The 20171-nt window shown below is 39.3% G+C and overlaps 1 pseudogene; it reads left to right on the top strand.

The window, feature by feature from the left end:
* Positions 1-1943: 1943 nt before the first annotated feature.
* LOC113017905 (uncharacterized) lies at positions 1944-18823 on the top strand (annotated as a pseudogene).
* The last annotated feature ends 1348 nt before the right edge of the window (positions 18824-20171 follow it).

Here is a 20171-nt window from a genome sequence, read left to right as displayed (position 1 = left end):
GACATGGAAACACTGAAGGTGAGAAACTGTTTTTTCTTCCATTTATTTATATTTAGCTTCTCCTGTGTTGCTCTAAATGACGTCCTCTGTGTTATATTTTGTATCATAAACCAAACATTTCATTGAGATTATTGGTTGAAATGTTAATATAACCATGTTAAGTGTGTGAGCACTCACGCACACACCCACGATACGAACTGTATATTTACTGAAGAGCTGTGGCTTCATACATGTAGATTTTCTTTTCATGTTTATCTGATCTGAAAATATCAGCACTGTGTGTAGTGCAGATTATCTCACTGAATTTTGCTGTTGGCATGTAATCTGGATTGTATAGTGGGATTTTTTTGGATAACATCTTGGAATTATAAAACACAAAAGGCAAAAGGCAGGAGATCAGTTAGGCTTGGGGCTTAAGAGGTTATCTCACTGAATTATGCTGTTGGCATGTATGCTGGATTATACATCAATCAGGCATAACATTATAAATATTCTCAGGTAAATTCAATAACACTGAATATTTCTTTATCATGGCACCTGTTAGTGAGTGGGATATATTGGGGAAAAGTGAACATTTTATTCTCAAAGTTAGGTTTGTGAAGTCCAAAACTGTGATGGCTAGATGACTGGGTCATAGCATCTCTAAAATTACAGCTCTTGTGGGGTGTTCTCAGTCTGCAGTGGTCAGTGTCGATCAAAATTGGTCTGCAGAAGGAACAGTGGTGAAGCAGTGACAGGGTCATGGACGGTCAAGGCTCACTGATGCAATTGGAGTGAAGGCTGGCCTGGCTGGTCTAATCCAACAGACAAGTTTCTGTAGCTCAAGTTATTGAAAAAGTTCATGCTGGTTCTGATAGAAATGTGTCAGAATACACAGAGCATCACAGTTTGTTGAGTATGGGACTGCATAGCTGCAGACTGGTCAGGGTTCCCATGTTGACCTCTGCTCACTACAGAAACCACCACCAACGCTCCTGTGAGCGTCAGAACTGGAGCACAGAGTAATGAATGAAAGTGGGCCAGTTTGATGAATCACATTTTCTTTTACATTATGTGGATAGCCAGGTGCTTGTGCGTTGATTACCTGGGAAACACCAGGCACCAAGATCCACTATGGACAGAAAGCAAGCCGGCAGAGGCAGTGTGATGCTTTGGGCAATTTTCTCCTGGGAGACCTTAGATTCTGCCATCCATGGATGTGAATGTTACTTTTACCACCTACTTAATCAAACCCTGATGGCTGTGGCCTCTTTCAGCAGCACAAAATGGTCTAGGAACAGTTTGAGGAGCACAACAATGAGTTTGAGGTGTTGACTTGGCCTCCAAATTCCTCAGATGTCATTCCAATCAAACATCTGTGGGATGTGCTGGACAACAAGTCTGATCCATGTACACCCCACCTCACAACTTACTGGACCTGAACTGTGAAGTGTAGTACTCTGCTGACTTTCTATACCACAGCAGCAGGTGAATCAGACAGAGTATTCATGACCTCTAGTGGGGGCATTTGTAACTGCAGACGATGTACAAAAGGGACAAATTCACTCATAAAAGAAAATGATCGAGTCATCATTCAGGAAAGTGGCAGATTTTAACATTTAATCTGGATTAAAACAGCTCAGAATCTCAAAAGTTTGTAGAAAATTAATTTTGAAAAAAAAGTGAATGATGTGACCTCATCTTTCCTCCATAACTAAGAATCATTTTTAAACATTTGCAGTGTTTGTGACCTTTGATTGTCTCTGAAAATTTTAGATTTTTCAGTGAAAATTTTACATTTAGAAACAAACACACAAAGCAGTCATACACTTATGATACAAGAGAAGTAAAACTCAATACAGACACAAGAAACAACTGACTACCAAAATAAAACAGGAAATGAGAATTAAAAACTAAACAGTTAAACAGCCACAACAATGAAGTTAACAAAGGGAAACTGACACATGAGCAGGAAACACTCAGGTAACAAAGAATACAAAACTACAACTAAAACTATATGCAATCCATCTGCAGGGAATCAAGTATTTTCAAAATAAAATGTTAAGTACTTGTGTCAAACAGTTGAGCTCTGTGCACTAAATAAATCCTGAAATAATATTTGAGGTTTTTTTTTTAAGATTGATGCAGAACAAAACAACATGCATTCACATATTTATCATAAATGTCACCCATAAATGTTTATCATTTTCTGTTTAGTTTTTGTTTTTTCTTTGTGTGTCCTAAATTGTTCTAAATTGTTTCCAACAGAATCGTGGTGAATCTTCTTACTACCTGGCCTCAGATATTCACTGGTGAGACAATCCTCTCTAAGATATGAGATACAGGGAGGTGAAGGCAAAGGGTTTGAAATACAAACAGGCACCACCCAACACAAACAACCTTCAAACATCTGGTGAATACAGGATCATCTGACTCCATCCATCTCCATCCCTATCATCCTCTTCTGTCACACCAACCCTCTGTTTGTGCTTCTTCACTACATCCATGAATCTTCTCTGTGGTCCTTTTCTTCCTCCTGCCTAACAGCTCCATCTTCAACATCCTTTGTTTAGTATATCGACTATCCCTCCTCTGCACATGTCCAAACCATCTCAGCCTTGTCTCTCTGACTTTGTCTCCAAACAGCTCAACCTGAGCCGTCCCTTTGATGTACTCATTTCTAATCCTGCCCATTCTGCTCACTCCCAATGAAAATCTTACATTTTCAACTCCACCTCCTGTCTTTTTGTAAGTGCCATCATCTGCAAACCATACAGCTGTAGTGATCGTCACCTCTCTTCTCAACTTCGCTTCAACAACCCATAGTTTCCCATAGTTATTCCCTGTCCTTTGTTTTTTATGTCACAGATATGTCATCTGGGTCTGCCTTTCCACTCTTCATCCTAAATGCTCCCTCAGTGTGGAAACTATTTACTGCTCTAATCAAATGAACAGTCTTAATGTTTCCGTGCTACACACAGCATGCTAACATCCAATCACACACACAAAGGTCTACCCTAATATCCTCTTCACATTTTGTATTTGAATCATAACATCATGAATGAACAGAAATAACCAGATCATCATTAATTAATTGAAGTGTAGTTTAGCTGCATTTGGCAGAGTTTTATTCTTTCTCTGAACCAGCAGATGATGCATCACTCGCTGGGCTTTGAAGGATTTCTTTTTCTATCTGTCACCTGCCATATTTGCTGCATGCATAGCTGCCTACACCAGAGAAACCAGGCACAGCAGATTTCCAGTTGAGGAATTCCACTTTTCTTCCATTCAAACCTCTGATGGATTAAAAATGATTCTGCTTCTGAGTTTTTGGATTGTCACAGGTAAGGTGAATATAATACATTTTTATTAGCATATCTAATTTCAATCTATTTATTATTTATGTGAATCAATTTTTTAAGATATGTATCAGAGATTTCATTAGGAAAATAACTGTCACTGTGATGAATAAAGCAAAGTTTAAAGTTTAATAAGTGAAATGAAATGTTGGGGGGGGGGGGGGGGTTGATGATGTAATAAAAATAATTATTCTCAACCTAATGTGGCAAAACAAAATATTACAAAGTGATTTCCTTTATCGTACACCTGCTTCAATATATGTATTGTGTGCATGTTGTGATTTTAAGGTGGAATAATGTGTTTTAATGTGTTTTTAAGGTCTCATGGCAGAGGACCCAACAGCGACATATTATCAGCTGAAAAACAGCTCAGTGTGTCTGAATGTCAGGAAACCGCCACCATATAAACGTGGTGAATGGAAATTTAACACAATAATTATTGTTGATGATACAGAAATCAATCCAAATTACAAACACAGAGTGACTTATAGTGCTGGGAACCTCTCCTGTGTATTAATAACCTGGCTGATACAGACACTGGGATATATGAAGTCTCATACAGCCAAAACTTTATTTCAATGTCAGAGAAGCATCAAGTCATTGTTCAAGGTAAGATATAAGAAAAACTTTGTCTTTAAATGCAGGCCATTTTTACCATTTTAACTTGTGCATGAATCTATTTTACATATTATATTTTTCTGGATTTGGTAGCATTTACCTTACAGTCAGCTTTTACATTTCCTTGGCTGAAGGGTTGTTGTCTTTAACCACAACACCACATAGCCTACAATTTTATAATCACCTAGTTCATTGTCAGTTCTCTTTTTGCATTAAATCATTAATTTGTCTGTTTGGCTCCATGTCACAGATGTGGTTCCCAGACCTGTCATTATAATGTCAAAGCTTGGCTCCAACCAGTCTGCTGGACGCTGCAGTATCACAGTAAACTGCTCCATCCAGGATTATTGGCTTTGGTCTGTTTGTGATAAAGACGGCTGCAGAACATCTCAGAAATCATTCAGTGAGGTCAACATCACCATCTTCACTGAGAACAGAGCTGTGGTCTGTAGAGGCAACAACCATGTTAGCACAAATAAAGCTTCTGAAAACTTAATGTGTGAGTATTAAGTATTAGATTTAAATAACAGGCTATTGATTTTATTTTTGACAAATAAACTGAATATTTTCTTCTATCTTTCCCTGTAATTTAAATAATTCAATTTTTGTTTGTTATCATAAAAGTCATTTTATTTTTATGTCTGAAAAGAAAAAAAAATACTAATTGAAACTATGTTTTCAAATCTGCAGGTTTCAAATCTACTAAAGATGAAGAGAAATCACAACAACTCATACTAAAAGGAATACTTATTCCTGTTTCTGTATTCATTATCCTCGGAGCATTTTCCTTCTTTTTAGTTAAAACAAAATACAAATCCTACCAGGTAAGATGTATTTGGTAACAGATATTTATCATATAACCTGCTCATTGCTAGAATTAGGAAGGTTACTTCTGGTACATGGTGTGATAATATGACTGAATACATATTTTTACTTCATTATTTCCATGCACAAGCATCTAATGTTCAGGTCATAAGAACACTGCCATTATCTCAGTCTAGAGTCTCGTCTTCCAATGATCCTGGCCCTGTTTATGAGAGCGTGGACGTCTTTCAGTCCATACAGACCAGCAGCTCAAGAGAGGAAATGATCTCCATGGAAAGCCACAAAGCAGATACCATCTACGCCTGTCCAGAAGTGACGGTCTGCTCTGGCAACAACACACAAAGTATTTCAGAGAGTGGCACCATGGGGAAGGCACAGACCTCCAAACAGATTGACTCAGTTTACAGCATGTTGCAGAATTAAATTAAATTAATTATTTAATGGTGTATTTAATTGATTCATTTTGGCACAGTTGACTCCTTCAGCTCTCACCATGAAATAATTTTATCTATCAAGCTCACCCATCAAACCCAGGGGGCGGGGTTAACGCTGATCGAGTCAAAACCATTGCTTTGGCCTGGTGACCATTGTTTTTAGTTTCTGCACACCAACAACCGGCATGTGGAAACTAACAGAACTGTACTTTGAAAAACCCTGTTTGTGTGTCACCAGATACAGTTTTAATATTTTTTAGCCGAGAATGTGTTGGTTTAATCTTCTGATATCTGGTCGGTTTGTCAAGATAGAGCCTCTTTGCAAAAGTGCTTCGATGATTTTGGAGATGTCTGCCCAGCCCACTCTCACAGCAAAGCGTGGGATAGACCCGCTCGCATCGCAAGCGCTCAAGCTGTTATTACCGCCGACAAAGTGCAGGTCCCGGTACACCTCTGCCATAACCCCTGCTGAACACTGACTTCATTTATTGAGGTTATATTTATATTGTGTTGTATTTCATTAATTCATTATGTCACTCCTGGCTTTCCATACCAAAGCAGCTCACTTTCTGGTCAGTATTTACTTTAAAATGAACATTGCTTTTGTTTCTTGTTCTTTTTAAACATACTTTAATAACATTGTAGATACAATTGTAAAAACAAGTGCAAAGTGCAGGATTTTCTCATTTGTCCTGTTGTTAACCATTTTAATGTACTTGATATAATTTTGACTGTAACTGTTTGCTTTATACGGATATAGTACATGTGTATCATTCATTTCATTGTTTAGTGATGAATTTCAAGTGAAAGTTTGTTTATTTTATTTTTCAAACAATAACAGTTATTCAGAAACAATTATAACCTGTTATTGTAATGTACATAACAAAGCCATATTAAAATGACTCTGCGCCAACATGACCAAGGTGGACGTCAGCCCCATTTTAATGCTATCGTGTTTATAGAGAGAACACACACTACGAAAAAAACCATTTGATTCAATCATTTAATTTCCAGCACATTAATACTTAGCATAAAAGAGACAAAGAAATGCAGCAGGGTCCAAGATGCTAGCAGGCACGGGATAGAACACCATAGACAAAGTGGCGTATACAGAAACATCTGTGCTGAGTATGGCCTGAAAGTCCCGAGGTCAAACTGGGAGACACCAGACCGAGCCAAGATCCTGTGGGACCTCAGCTGATGTTTACATTCCTAAATATTATCACACAACTTTATGATATTCCCAGTTAAGAGTTAATTCCATATTCAGCTTTAACAGATTTCAGACATACATGTCTAAAGCACTGTAACATTGAATGTAGTATCAAAGAACTCCATAACCACCATAAATAAGGAGTAACTGATGCCCTGACAGAATAGTCTAACATGTGACCTTTATAGTTAAAAGTTTCTCCTAATTATTTCCTTAATTCTTTAGACTAGCTAATTTTCTAAACCTCAGGCTTAATCTTCTAGATAAAGTTTTTGACAAAGAATCTTAGTCCGTGGGAGAGATCATTTAAAACATTACAGTTCAGTGTTACAGTTGCAGAAGACTGTTTTGGTTCCCCTTGTTTAAAATTCTGGTTTGACCTGATGTCCATTCAGATTTGTTTTTTGTTTCTTTTTGTTGTTTTTTTTGGGGGGGGGAGAAGGGGGACAAACTGTAAAATGTATCAATCTGTATGAGGTACTGTGCTTTATCCAGGGTGGCAAACTGTGAAATCAAAGCCTGATGTGTGTTCATGTGTCCTTTGGTATCTTTAGTGTTGCCACTCTGGAAACAAAACGTAAGATATTAATTCAGTCACATTTTGACACCCCGTAAATAAAATGTTTCTTTTATTAGTCCACTGTGATGATGTGAAGTCAGACTAATTAAGAACATTTTTTTACACATATACACATATATATACGTATATATACACATATATATACATATATATACACATATATATACATATATATACACATATATATACATATATATACACATATATATACACACATATATACATATATATACACATATATACATACCTCTAATATACACATATATACATATATATACACATATACACATATATACATATATATACACATATATACATACCTCTAATATACACATATATACATATATATACACATATACACATATATATACATATATATATATACACACATATATATATACACAAAAAAAAACACCCAGCACGCCCCTGCGGGCGGTTTATCCTTCAAGCTCGGGTCCTCTACCAGAGGCCTGGGAGCTTGAGGGTCCTGCGCAGTATCTTAGCTGTTCCCAGGACTGCGCTCTTCTGGACAGAGATCTCCGATGTTGTTCCCGGGATCTGCTGGAGCCACTCGCCTAGCTTGGGAGTCACCGCACCTAGTGCTCCGATTACCACGGGGACCACCGTTACCTTCACCCTCCACATCCTCTCGAGCTCTTCTCTGAGCCCTTGGTATTTCTCCAGCTTCTCGTGTTCCTTCTTCCTGATATCGCTGTCATTCGGAACCGCTACATCCGCAGGGGCCTGTCCTTCCATGATGGTTCCTCGTCTACATATATATATATATATATATATATATATATATATATATATATATATATATATATATATATATATATATATATATATATATATATATATATGTGTGTGTATATATATATATATATATGTGTGTGGAGCCACTCGCCTAGCTTGGGAGTCACCGCACCTAGTGCTCCGATTACATTTACTGCAACATTAATAAGGGTTTAATACAAAAGTAAATGGTATCATCAGTCTTCCATGAGTGGCGAGTCAACTATATTACTTTATAGTTACAGAAATGTTATCAAACATGGTTAAAGTTTAATTATTTATTTTATGTTCTTGTCCATGAACAGTCTTGTGCTATTTTACATTCATAGTATGAAAAAGCACATTTATTATGCGGCTTTTCCTGATTTTAGATGGATGTCTTTGTGAAATTTGAAAGTCCTGTTTGTTTGTTTGCTTTGTTTTTAATTTTGTGGCTAAGCTAAGCTAAAGCTAAAGACTGAATGTAACTAAATAAAATAAATTAAACTTATTCCAACAAAATTCCGTAATCGTTTTACTGTAAGAACAATATGATTTATTTCATTCATAAAGTAATTTGATTATTAGTGATCAGGGATGGTAGTAACGCGTCACATTACTGTAATCTGTCAGGGTTCGAATTTGAGGAAGAGACAAACGACTGCATGGTCTCAGTAGATGTCAGAATAGTGATTTTTATTATACATATGTACATATGGGGAAGATGAGCATCACAAGCCTTTTAGAGCCGATCTCCCCCGAGCAAGCATCTCACAAGGCTTTTATTACAATGATGACGTCCAGTCACATGATAAGTATCAGTCAGTTCTCAGAACTCAGGAAGTTCCCCTCACTCCACAAGTTCTCCTTATAAGGCCTCCAGATGTTTCCACTCAGCCCAGCACTCAGAGAAAACCAGTGTGTGTTGTGTGTATATCTATTCGTGTCTATTGTGAAAGTGTATCTATCAGAAAACTATCCTCAGATGACCCTCCTATTATTACTAAGTGTGTAGGTGAACGTGCGTGTGTGTTACATAAGTGCGTGCATGTGATTAAAGGCCGTGTACGTGCAGAACTGAACATAGAACCAAGGCAGGGTCCAGCCGGCCCCACAGGCTTCTGAGTGATTACAGAACTGTGAAACAGCTTTAAGCAAATAACATGAATAATACAGAACAACAATAGACTGATTAAAGTACTGATAATCTGTGTAGATTAATGTTAACATAGATATGGTCCAAAGATTATTCTGTCAACTGGTTCAACAATGGTAAATGATTAATGATTGATACTTCTGATTATAACTGTGATCATAAGAATACAAAATAAAATATCTCCTGGTCACATTCCTCCTCTTTGGGCTGGCTTGCCAGCCCAACTCACACCAGGATTTATTTCCAAACCAAACAAACACGTTATGACACTTATCAATCCCAACGCCTCCGTTGTTTTCCAAATTTCCCACAACCCAGCTGTTCTTTTAGCTTCGGACTCGAGTTTCAGCCTGACACGCTTCAGGCCCCTTTACCACCTCCTCTTGGAGTGACGAAACGCCCTCGGATTCTTCTTTCTTCGACTTCCGGGGTTAGACCACCCTTCAGTCGCTACACAAATCTGTGTGTTTGTTGTCCGTTGTGACCGCCGTGTCCCCCTTTTTGCCAAAAGCCTCTCGAACCACGTTGGTCTCTGGTGTTCCTAGTTTTAGCCAACCCCTTCCTGGTTATCGCTGTGGTTATGGGATCCATCTTATCAAGGAGCCCCAAGGCCATGACACTTGACCCCAGTTGCTGTGAAGGGTCCCCATATCTCCGTATCCCCGTCTGGTGTTTGTTCCCTTCTCTGCAAGAGACAGAAAGCCAACACCTCTCCTGCGCTGGCTCTCCTAACCTAATGTTGTTGACTTTGTTTATTCCAATCCTATGCCATGCTTATGTGTGTAAGCGTGCATGCATTTAACCCTCTGCACGTGAAGTCAATAGCTCCAATATATCAATCCGATCCGTTGTCGGATGAAGCTTTTGACCTTCCCAGACTACGTGCCAGCTCCTTATAAGCACATTTGCAAGGTGTGTATAAAAATGAACAACAGACCTCAAACAAATTGGGCATTCTCAATTCTAACATGAGTGTAGTACTCAGTTTCTGATCATCTAATTATGCTTCTCACTCGTTCCCTAAATTGTCTAGAAACCTTTAATTTTGCCATACCTAAATTATTAAAACACAGACCAAATGATAGACCCCCTATATAGCTTTTGGCCTTTATGAGCACACTTCAATAATGAGCAACAACCTGCAATCTGTACCAAAAAATCTTCATGGTCCCACCTGCAATTAAAGATCAGATGCATTTTATACCTGTTTTAATTCCTCCTTATATAGAACCTCCTCAGTTTCAGGTTAGTAGCGATTAGTCTCAATCAATCGTTCTAGTTGTATTTTGCAATTCAGCTAAAAAGCAAACCTGTTAAAGTAAACAGCTTATTTACAACCACCTGCAAATCATAAGAGTAATAAACGGTTCAGCACAACAGACAAGTATCATGTTCAGGTTTCCCCAATCATTAAATCACTATTATTGCCACAATTTGTTTTATTCACCCTTTGGGCAATGTTACTCCAAGAGAGAGAAAGAGAGAGAGAGAGAGAGCGAGAGCCCCTAATGGCCAGTTAGTGGGCTCTAGGTCAAACTGTCCCCAAATTTGTTATTTGTTATTATTACTTGTTTTCATGTCACTTGTCTGTTTTCTACTGCACCCTTCTCACCAAAGCAAAGCAAACATCAGCAGCACATTGACCGTAGTCAGCCATCCTCATTCCATAGGTGCTATAAAACATTTCCTGTAAAAGAATCACAGTTTACAAGACAGGGTGTGTCTCCTCCAACACTCTCACCAGAATACAGTGTAATAGCATCCCCCACTCCTAACCCATAAACACCGTTTCTTCACACATCCGCCCAGAAATCCTGTAATAGAAAAACATTAAAACTGTAACCCTGTAGGGAAGAAAATGTAAATGGTAACGCTGCGCAGTTACCTCTGTAAACAACACAAGACACAAAAATGGCATTTACAGGTTCACTCTTCCTCGAATATTTTGTCATCCTTCTACTCCTGTAAAAGAAACACACATAAATTCATCCACCCTTTTATCCTATCTAGGTGGAGGTGGTTAACCTTGAGTCATGGTCAAGTCTTGTCATCTTTTACCAGTCAGTCAGTTTGTTTTTATTTCCAGTCTTTCATCCATTCATTCCTCCATTCATCCTTTCTTTGCTGATAGTGAAACCTGTCGTCGCATTTAGTTTCCACACTCAGCAAAATGACGTCATCTCAAAAAGAAAACAAGAACTTGAATTTGGATTACCTCGCTGAATCCTTTTTTAAACAGGGACTCTCGTTTCTAATTGTCCCCACAAGTGTTTCCTCCAGAACCCATTTCAATGCGGAGAAACTCACTTACAACAATTTTCTCGCCGACGTGTACTGCTTGTAATTTCCGATGTGCAGATCTGCTTAGAGAAAAGATTCACAAACAAAAATCAGTGCACTGTTCAAAATATAAAACAAAATAAAATGAAAAATAACAAAAACAAAATGCAGACGCCCGGGTCTTAGGACTTGTCACTGAATATCCCTCCCATCAATAAAAATACCAAACCTAAACCTACACAGAGTCAAATCAACACCACCTCAACCTTTTCATATTCATAAACCTATATGTTTTGCGTTCGTGAAACAAAATTGAACCATTAAGTAATTTGAGCTCTTGAAATGTTTTAATTCTCTTAATTCTGCCAGTTTATTTCAACACTTATTCAATGACTTTTATTCAACTGCTACTTGGTCACTCGAATTTTACCTGTTCAAATTGCCTAGGGTTCAACAAAGTCTAGATCCCCGTTATCATGAAACTTGAACGGTGTACGATGATTTACTTACAGTAATTTAGAATCATCACTCAACCTAGCTCTACTACTGGCACTGCGTGACTTTTCTCCCACTGGAAACCCGAATTTAGTACAGAACTTTAATGCCTCAGGCAATCGTGCTCAAAGGCTGTCCCCCTTCTCTTCTTCTTTGTCCGTGTGTTCCTCCTTTATTAAATCTCCATCACAATGACGTGGCGCTCTGAAATAAAACTCACACTGTTAGTTCCTCGTTTTCACTCTGCACCACTGCTCAGAGTGTTTTCTTTTCTTTTTAGTGTACAGTAAACAATTAAGTCGAGGCCTTAAGCCCCGGATATCTCGCACAGGCATCGTTTTCATAACCAAACCGCTCCGGACTCTGCTCCCCAGACCACACAAATGCCCTCTGGGCTTATTATTATAGCAAATTCTGTATTTGACGTTGTCGTGTGCAGCATTGAGCCTTTGTCAGTAAAGCATTCTTCATTGCAGCAGCTGGAGCATTGTGTGTCACTTCTTAGTAAATTAAATCAACATTTTGATTTTAGTGCATGGGTATGTATCAGTTTTTACTCCCTTAGCGAGTGCATAAGTGTTCATGTGTGTGTTTCTCTTCATTCTAAGTCGGCGCATGCAGAAGTGTGTATTCGTGTGTTGGTGTATGTTTGTGTTCATCACCTTCCTGTTCTGTAGTTTAGGTAAACCAGCGGCCTGACGCATGGCCTAGAGTCCTCCCCTCCTCTTTGGGTCTGTTTTCATCCGTTGTTGCAGCTGCCTGCATCTTCTCCTTGTAACTTGACCCTTTTGCTTCTGTATGGTCTTTCAGGGTTTACTCCTGCTGTTGGAGCTTTGCGTCAAGTCTGACGACCTCCTGCTCCAGCAAGCTTCCGCCTGATTACAAGTCCTGTACGTGAAACTCCAAGTCTGACTGATGAGTTCAATTAGCAGCCAGCTCCTCCGGAGCCATGCTCAATTTCTGTTCTGATGCCTTGAGCTCTTACTGAGGGCAAACACCTCAGAGTCTTTTCCTTCCACGTCAGATTGGAGTCTGTTTATGTTGTCCTTACTCTGCTCCACGGCCTTCTGCAGCTCTTCCGTTCGGCTCTTCTCAGAGGTCAGCATTCTTTTGCTCACCCTCCCTTTTCCTCCGGGCTTAATGCGCGTCTCGTCACAGCTCTGTCAGCTGACGCAACCTGGGAATTTCCCCCGTGTAGTGAAACGGGCTTTAGGTTTAGTGCTCTCCGTCTCTGCTGCATGAGATCACTCTTTTGCAGCACTGTTGACATCCTCAAGTTGTTGTTGTGAGTCCAGCTGCTGTGACCTTCAGGGGTCAAAGGGTCAAAGATGGTCGCGGAGAGGGCAACGATGGTAGAGGGGAGGGTAGGAGTCCAGGTCAGCTTCGGCTTTCAGAAAAAACAAAAACAAAACAAAACAGGCGAACAGGAAAATGATGTTGTGTTGGCTGTGTTGTGTTGGCTGTGTTATCCAGAGAGGGGAAAAACAACGAAACAACAAAGATCTCGTCTCCCCCCTTTTTGTTTTTTTTTTTTTTTCACCATATAATCAACTCATAACCCCTCAAGTTGACAGGACAACACAGGTACGTGTTAAAATTCTTAAGATCCTGCTTAGAAACCTAAAAAAAGGAATTTCCTATCATTCAGTAGTCATTTGTCTTAAACAATCAACAAAAACATGTCCCAATTCGACCCTTTTAACCACTAAATTTGTCGTGTCCTCACTTAATCATCAGACCAGTGTCTTTGTCTTTTGACGTTACGTTGTTGTCCTGCAACCCAAAGGGTTTATTCGTCAGTAATGTATAAACTATATCATTTAAAAACAGGTGTATGTTAAGTGTCGCTACTTTAACCTTGCATGTACGTGCACATGTATGTAAGCTGTTTCTTCATTGCATGTATGGGTGCGTCTGCATATGGGTTAATTTAACTTTTTCTCAAACGAGGCATCTCTCTAACACGCACATGTGTCTGTTCCACACACTTCTCATACCTTTCTCTGGTTGTGTGTGGTTTTATTTGTTTCAGTGATTTACCAGGAACATCTCTTCCTTTTCCCCATGTCTTCCGCCAGAGGTTAACACTGGTGAGATTCAGGGAGACAGCACCCAGAGCAGTTCAGCGAGAAAAACCTGCCTCAAACTACATTCTCTCTTTTTTGTTTTTCCGGGAGGGGTGAGGACAACTCTGGTGTCCAGCCGTGAATTTTAGCCAAAGCTTGGCCTGTCTTCTGCTGCCGTACTCAGGTTTCCAGGTTAAGAAAAAACACCTGTATGAAGACACTAAACATACATTTAGTATTTGTATAAACATAACTGCCTAAATCATTGAACTCTTGAGGAGGGTGGATTTCAGAATCAGAATCAAAATCAAAAACTTTATTGTCATTGTCTTGAGACCAACGAAATTAGGAATGGTCCCCGATCATTGCATCCTCCCTAGCAATATCAAAAAATAAACAAAACAATAAAATTCAATAAATAAAATAGATAGAATACTTAACATACTAAGTATTCCCACAGTCATGCTCCAGACCGTGCATAGATTAACACAAGAGTGGCATGTTGGACATTTTTGTAGTATTCAGATGTGTTATGGCAGTTGGATAACAGCTGTGTTTGAGTCTATTAGTCCTTGCTCTGATTGCCCGGTACCGTCTGTCTTAGGGCAACAGTTCGAACAGGGAGTGGCCAGGATGTGAAGTGTCTTTCATGATGTTTTGGGCCTTTTTAAAACAGTGGGCGTTGTTTGACTCTTTACTAACTTTAAACCCCACCATAACAATTTCTCACTCACAAACTTCTGTGCATCCATTTAATCATGCGAAGCCAGCACAAAATCACACACATACCCCTACAGCAAAGCTTTAACATAACCACAATGCAACTCCTCCCTTAAACGGGAGAAATCACCCTAATTCAACCAACTCTATATAAAACCTCAAACAAAGATAAACCACAAACATTTCTACACTTCTGTGTCTTCCACGCAGCACAATAGGCAGAAAAACACCGATTACTCACAGTCTACAACAAAAGAAAAACCTGCTCTTTTCACAACTCTCACAGCTAAAGTCAAAACTCTTACCCAGTGCCTCTGAAATAATAAAAAATCACCAAATACTCGGTTACTCTTTTCACTCGCTCCCTCTCACTCCCTTCTTCCTCATACAGCATACACGCTCGCTCCCGCGGACCCGCTCGGCCCCGCGGGCTCACTCGGCCCCCACCTTTTTTTCCCTCACAGAGACAGAGAGAGAGACCCTTTTCCTTTTTTTATTTCTCCAGCACACATACACACACAGAATCTCAACTGAGAGAAAGAGGGAGAGAAGAGAAAAGAGTTGTAGAGAGGAAGTTTTTTAGCAGGAGTTTCAAATCTAACAGATTTATACAACTTATTCACACACACCGGTAATTTATAATCTATATACACACGGGCCCGCATAGACGTCATACCAGAAGAGGTTACTCCTATCTTTTTTGACTAATTTAAAAGCACCTATAGCCCAGGCCTCGCCTTGCTGGTCAATACACGCCTCGGGAACGCCCTCCCGATAGCGCTCAAATTCCTAAAAAACACCATATGCCAGAACAACTTTATCTCACTTCTCTATTTCTCTGCTGGTGTTGCTAAATTTTTGACTAATTTAAAAGCATCTTTCAGCCCAGAGCCCGGCTCTTGCTGATCAATTACCGTTTCAAGTACGCCGCCTTGAAAACGGCCTCATTACTAAGTTCTAGTACTTTAAAACTGCTTCCCCGCCCGACACCTGGAACTCCACCAGCTGCGTGAAAGGCAATGAAATCCTGGCTCACGCTTTTGGCTATACTTAAAGTTCACAAGCTCCTGACGTTTAAATAGGAGGCAGCCAGGTCTAACCTTCCTAATCAATCAATGCAGTAGAAGGCAATCACTCATAGATTACCTGGCCAATTAACCGGGAGTCCCAAGTCCCCAGCGGGAGGCCAAAACCGGGCTAGAACCTAACCACGCGTCCGGGGTCAGGGGTCAGCGCCACCTGCTGAACAAACTGCATTCTTAGAGAGCCTAGCTTCTCAGTCCTAAACGAATTTACTTGTTTAAAAGCCTCACGGTGAGCTCTGAGCCCCCCCGTTTAATTATCTGAAGCCCGAGACCGTCTCTGCTACCCTATTAAAACCAAATTAACCCTACACTACCGATTGACTGGCTGGCATTCCCAGTCAACCCACATTTAACCTCTTAAACCGTATTTATTTATTTCCACACACCTTAAACCGTATTAACTTAAACACATAACTTCTTAACTCAAAATTCACCCCCAAAATAAACAGCAATGCATTTACTCCGTTCACTATTCCCTGCCTTTAACACTAATTACCCCAAAATCACCCCGGACAGAACAGAAGCCCCACTGAGTGAACCTATAATTTAGCGCTCAATTTCCAATTCGGCACCTTTGGAGATCCATCAACAGGCGGTGCTTACCTCTCATATTTCGGGGCCCATCACTCAGTGAAGCTCCTGGCCGTCCGTCTGACCCCACTAGACCGTCAGCCAGGCTCCTTAAAATATCCCTCCTCAAACCGGTGTTTCGGCACCAGATTGTCAGGGTTCGAATTTGAGGAAGAGACAAACGACTGCATGGTCTCAGTAGATGTCAGAATAGTGATTTTTATTATACATATGTACATATGGGGAAGATGAGCATCACAAGCCTTTTAGAGCCGATCTCCCCCGAGCAAGCATCTCACAAGGCTTTTATTACAATGATGACGTCCAGTCACATGATAAGTATCAGTCAGTTCTCAGAACTCAGGAAGTTCCCCTCACTCCACAAGTTCTCCTTATAAGGCCTCCAGATGTTTCCACTCAGCCCAGCACTCAGAGAAAACCAGTGTGTGTTGTGTGTATATCTATTCGTGTCTATTGTGAAAGTGTATCTATCAGAAAACTATCCTCAGATGACCCTCCTATTATTACTAAGTGTGTAGGTGAACGTGCGTGTGTGTTACATAAGTGCGTGCATGTGATTAAAGGCCGTGTACGTGCAGAACTGAACATAGAACCAAGGCAGGGTCCAGCCGGCCCCACAGGCTTCTGAGTGATTACAGAACTGTGAAACAGCTTTAAGCAAATAACATGAATAATACAGAACAACAATAGACTGATTAAAGTACTGATAATCTGTGTAGATTAATGTTAACATAGATATGGTCCAAAGATTATTCTGTCAACTGGTTCAACAATGGTAAATGATTAATGATTGATACTTCTGATTATAACTGTGATCATAAGAATACAAAATAAAATATCTCCTGGTCACAAATCCGTTCACTTTTTTCAAGTAACAAGTAAAGTAAGGGATTACTATTGCAAAAAAAGTAATTACAAGGCATTACTAAACAGCAATTTTGTTTGTGAGAGTGTCTCATGACCATGACATACACGTGTGTGATGTCTGTGCCAGCAACAGACGTGTGTAGATACACAATGTGTAATATTTATCTTGATGCAATGTGCATGAAGTCAAAAGATTAAAACTAATAAAATTATTTTTAAAAAGAGATTTTTTCATTTGATTAAATTTCATATGATGGATTATGCAGAAAAAATAGAATTGGGCTGAAATGTCTATTGCTTTATTATGTATTCAGGTTGTGTATCGTGTTTTTAAAAAGCAACTAAGTAATAAAGTAGTTAATTACGTTTAAAAATAATTAATCAGTAAAGTAACTGGATTACTTTCTTGGAAAAGTAAACAGTAGTCAGTAACTAATTACTTGACCAACACTGTTAGTGATCCTGTGAAGTACCTGAGTCTGTTTCAAGATTCACTTCATCGTAGTCAGAGCTCCCATCTGGGTCATCATTTCTCCCTGTTCAGATAACAGTGTTAGTATATTTAATTTTTTTAAAAAGCTCCCTTTTATCATTATTTCGAGATTAGGAGTTACAATAACATATTAATAAAGTGTGATATCCTTGCATTTTTACACCTATGGGCAATTTAGTTTGATCAATTAACCTATCCCTACAAACTGCATGTTTTTGGACTGTGGGAGGAAGCGGGAGTACCCTTGGAGATCCCACACAAACACAGGGAGAACATCCACACAGAAAGACCCAAGCCTGATGGTGGAACTGAACTCAGGACCTTCTTGCTGTGAGATAACAGTGCTAACCACTGTGCCACCGTGCTGCCCAGTTGGTGGGGTACATTACTTGATCAAAATCTAAATTGCCCATTTGTGTGAATGCAGGAGTGAATGTGAGTGAAAATGGTTGTCTGTCACTGTGTATTGGCCCTGCGACAGACTGGCGACCTGTCCAGGGTGTACCCTGCTCCAGCACCCCCACAACCCTGAAAAGCATAAGCGGAAATGAATGGATGGATGGATCCTTACATTTTCTGAACTCAGTCTTCTCATCAATAACTTTAAGCTCAAGAGTAGATGTGACATTTCTATGTTCATCTGCTGGTCCACCTTAAATAATAACATGACATCAGGTCTGATCAGTCAGTTTATAATCATTACATCTTTTATAGCTCTGTTATTATCAGAGGTTATACTGTACCACCTCCAGCATTTCCAGAGAATCTGACTGTTTCATAAATTGGAAAATCACCTGCAGGGCAGACAACAAAAGAGAAATTACTTTTGTATGATATCTGTTTATTCACAAACTTAGTGTTAAAAATATTGCAAGTCATAGTTTCTAGGACTGACCAGAAAGAATAGTGGTGTAAACGTCATTCTCATCATTGTTGGTGATGAGATGTGCTGGTGATGTGCTCTGAGACTGAGTGAGACTAAAATATGCAATAAATACAGTGTATCAGTGTATTTGCTGGGTATTTAATCAGTTTAATCAGGAATACCTATAATGTCATGTTATTTTTAAAATGAAAGAAAGCTTTTGCACCAACCTGTTACAACAACGATCTATAAAAAAAATTAAAAATTATTGTTACATTGGTTTGTAATCAGTTTACTTAAAATTGTCACATCAAATCATTGATGAGAAAAGCTCTCACCCTTTATCTTTCTGCAGCAACACAGCAGCAGCAGCACGAGGATAATTCCACTAACAAGTCCGATGATGAATGGAACAATAAATGAACCGATTTCAGATCCGAAGCCTAAAGTTTCAGGTAAAATCAGACCAATAAGTCAAAACTCAAAGTCGAACCAGATCTGATAAAATCAAACCTCAAATCAACTGTACTTAATGTGTAAGTTTAGTAAGTTTAGGCCACATCAAGAAACAATAATGTCACAACTTTTAGGGACTCATGAAATAAATGTTCTAGAAAAAAGTAAAGAAACAAAACGATCAAAAAAGACACATTTTAACATTAACAAGTTTTATGTTTAGAAGTCCCTTTAAATGCAGCCATTGTCATGGTTATTTTGAGTTTGAGATGTTGGGGGGTTTGCTTTTCTTTTTTTAAATCTTTTTATTACAGTTCTGTTCTTTGGGTCTTCAGGTTTATTCTAGGCTGTGATGAGTTTTGTGTTTGAGCTCCATAGTCTTCTGTTTATTTTCTATATTCCCAGCCATATTATCTGTATTTCTGGTTCATGGAACATAGTGGGAGGTTTAGAGCACCTGCACCCTCAAGGCCTTCCTTGTGGCAGAGAGATGTGCTACTTGGCTTAGTATATGCATAGAAGACTTATCAGAGTTGGATGCTTGCAGGGATGGGAACTAAGGGTGAGAACTGGAAAGTATTGGATTTTCAGAGTATCTGCTGGTATTAGGAAGCCATGGATTGGGTGACCTGGGTACACCTGGGGACACTTCTCAATAAATTGGGAGGCCCTGAGGGCACCAGAGCTGCTGTCCCAGATCGGTCTCCAATTATGTTCAGTCTATGCTACATAGCTTATGCTTGGGGATACTTAAAAGTAGTTTTGTTAAAACTGTATTTCAATAAACATGTTTTTCTGCAATTTGAAGTCTCATCTCCAGTAGTCTTTTTTGTCTGTTTTAATTAAGTAGCAATTAAGTAGCTCCAGCTTTTGAGCCAGAAAGAAAAAATTAAATAAAGAGAAAAAGTACTCTAAACACACCTCGTACAGTGATGTTGACTGCATTGCTGAACTCTCCTGATCCAGACTCACACCAGTACACAGTAACACCCTCCTGTAAGCTGTGGATCTCATAAGAGGATCCACTCAGTTTCTGGCAGTCACAGCAGTGTGAAAAAAGCCTTTTTCACTAAACTTCCTCACTCTCCACTCAGTGAAGTTTCTCTCACAGGTCAGTGAGACAGAGTCAGAGGTGAAGTGTTGCACTCTGTCAGGACTCACTGTGAGACGCTGCTGAATGAACATCTGAAAAACAGGATGTAAGAAGGGTTAAATCAGGGTTATAATTCAGGCTCAATCTCCAATCACTGTGAGAAGCCTTCTCATTATGGTTCACATTTAGTCCAATGAGTTCTGAAGATTTTCAGAACTTTCC

Source organism: Astatotilapia calliptera, unplaced genomic scaffold, assembly GCF_900246225.1.
Source record: "Astatotilapia calliptera unplaced genomic scaffold, fAstCal1.2 U_scaffold_26, whole genome shotgun sequence".
Taxonomy (NCBI): domain Eukaryota; kingdom Metazoa; phylum Chordata; class Actinopteri; order Cichliformes; family Cichlidae; genus Astatotilapia; species Astatotilapia calliptera.
Note: the sequence above shows the minus strand (reverse complement) of the source record. Positions and strands in the feature narration are given on the sequence as shown.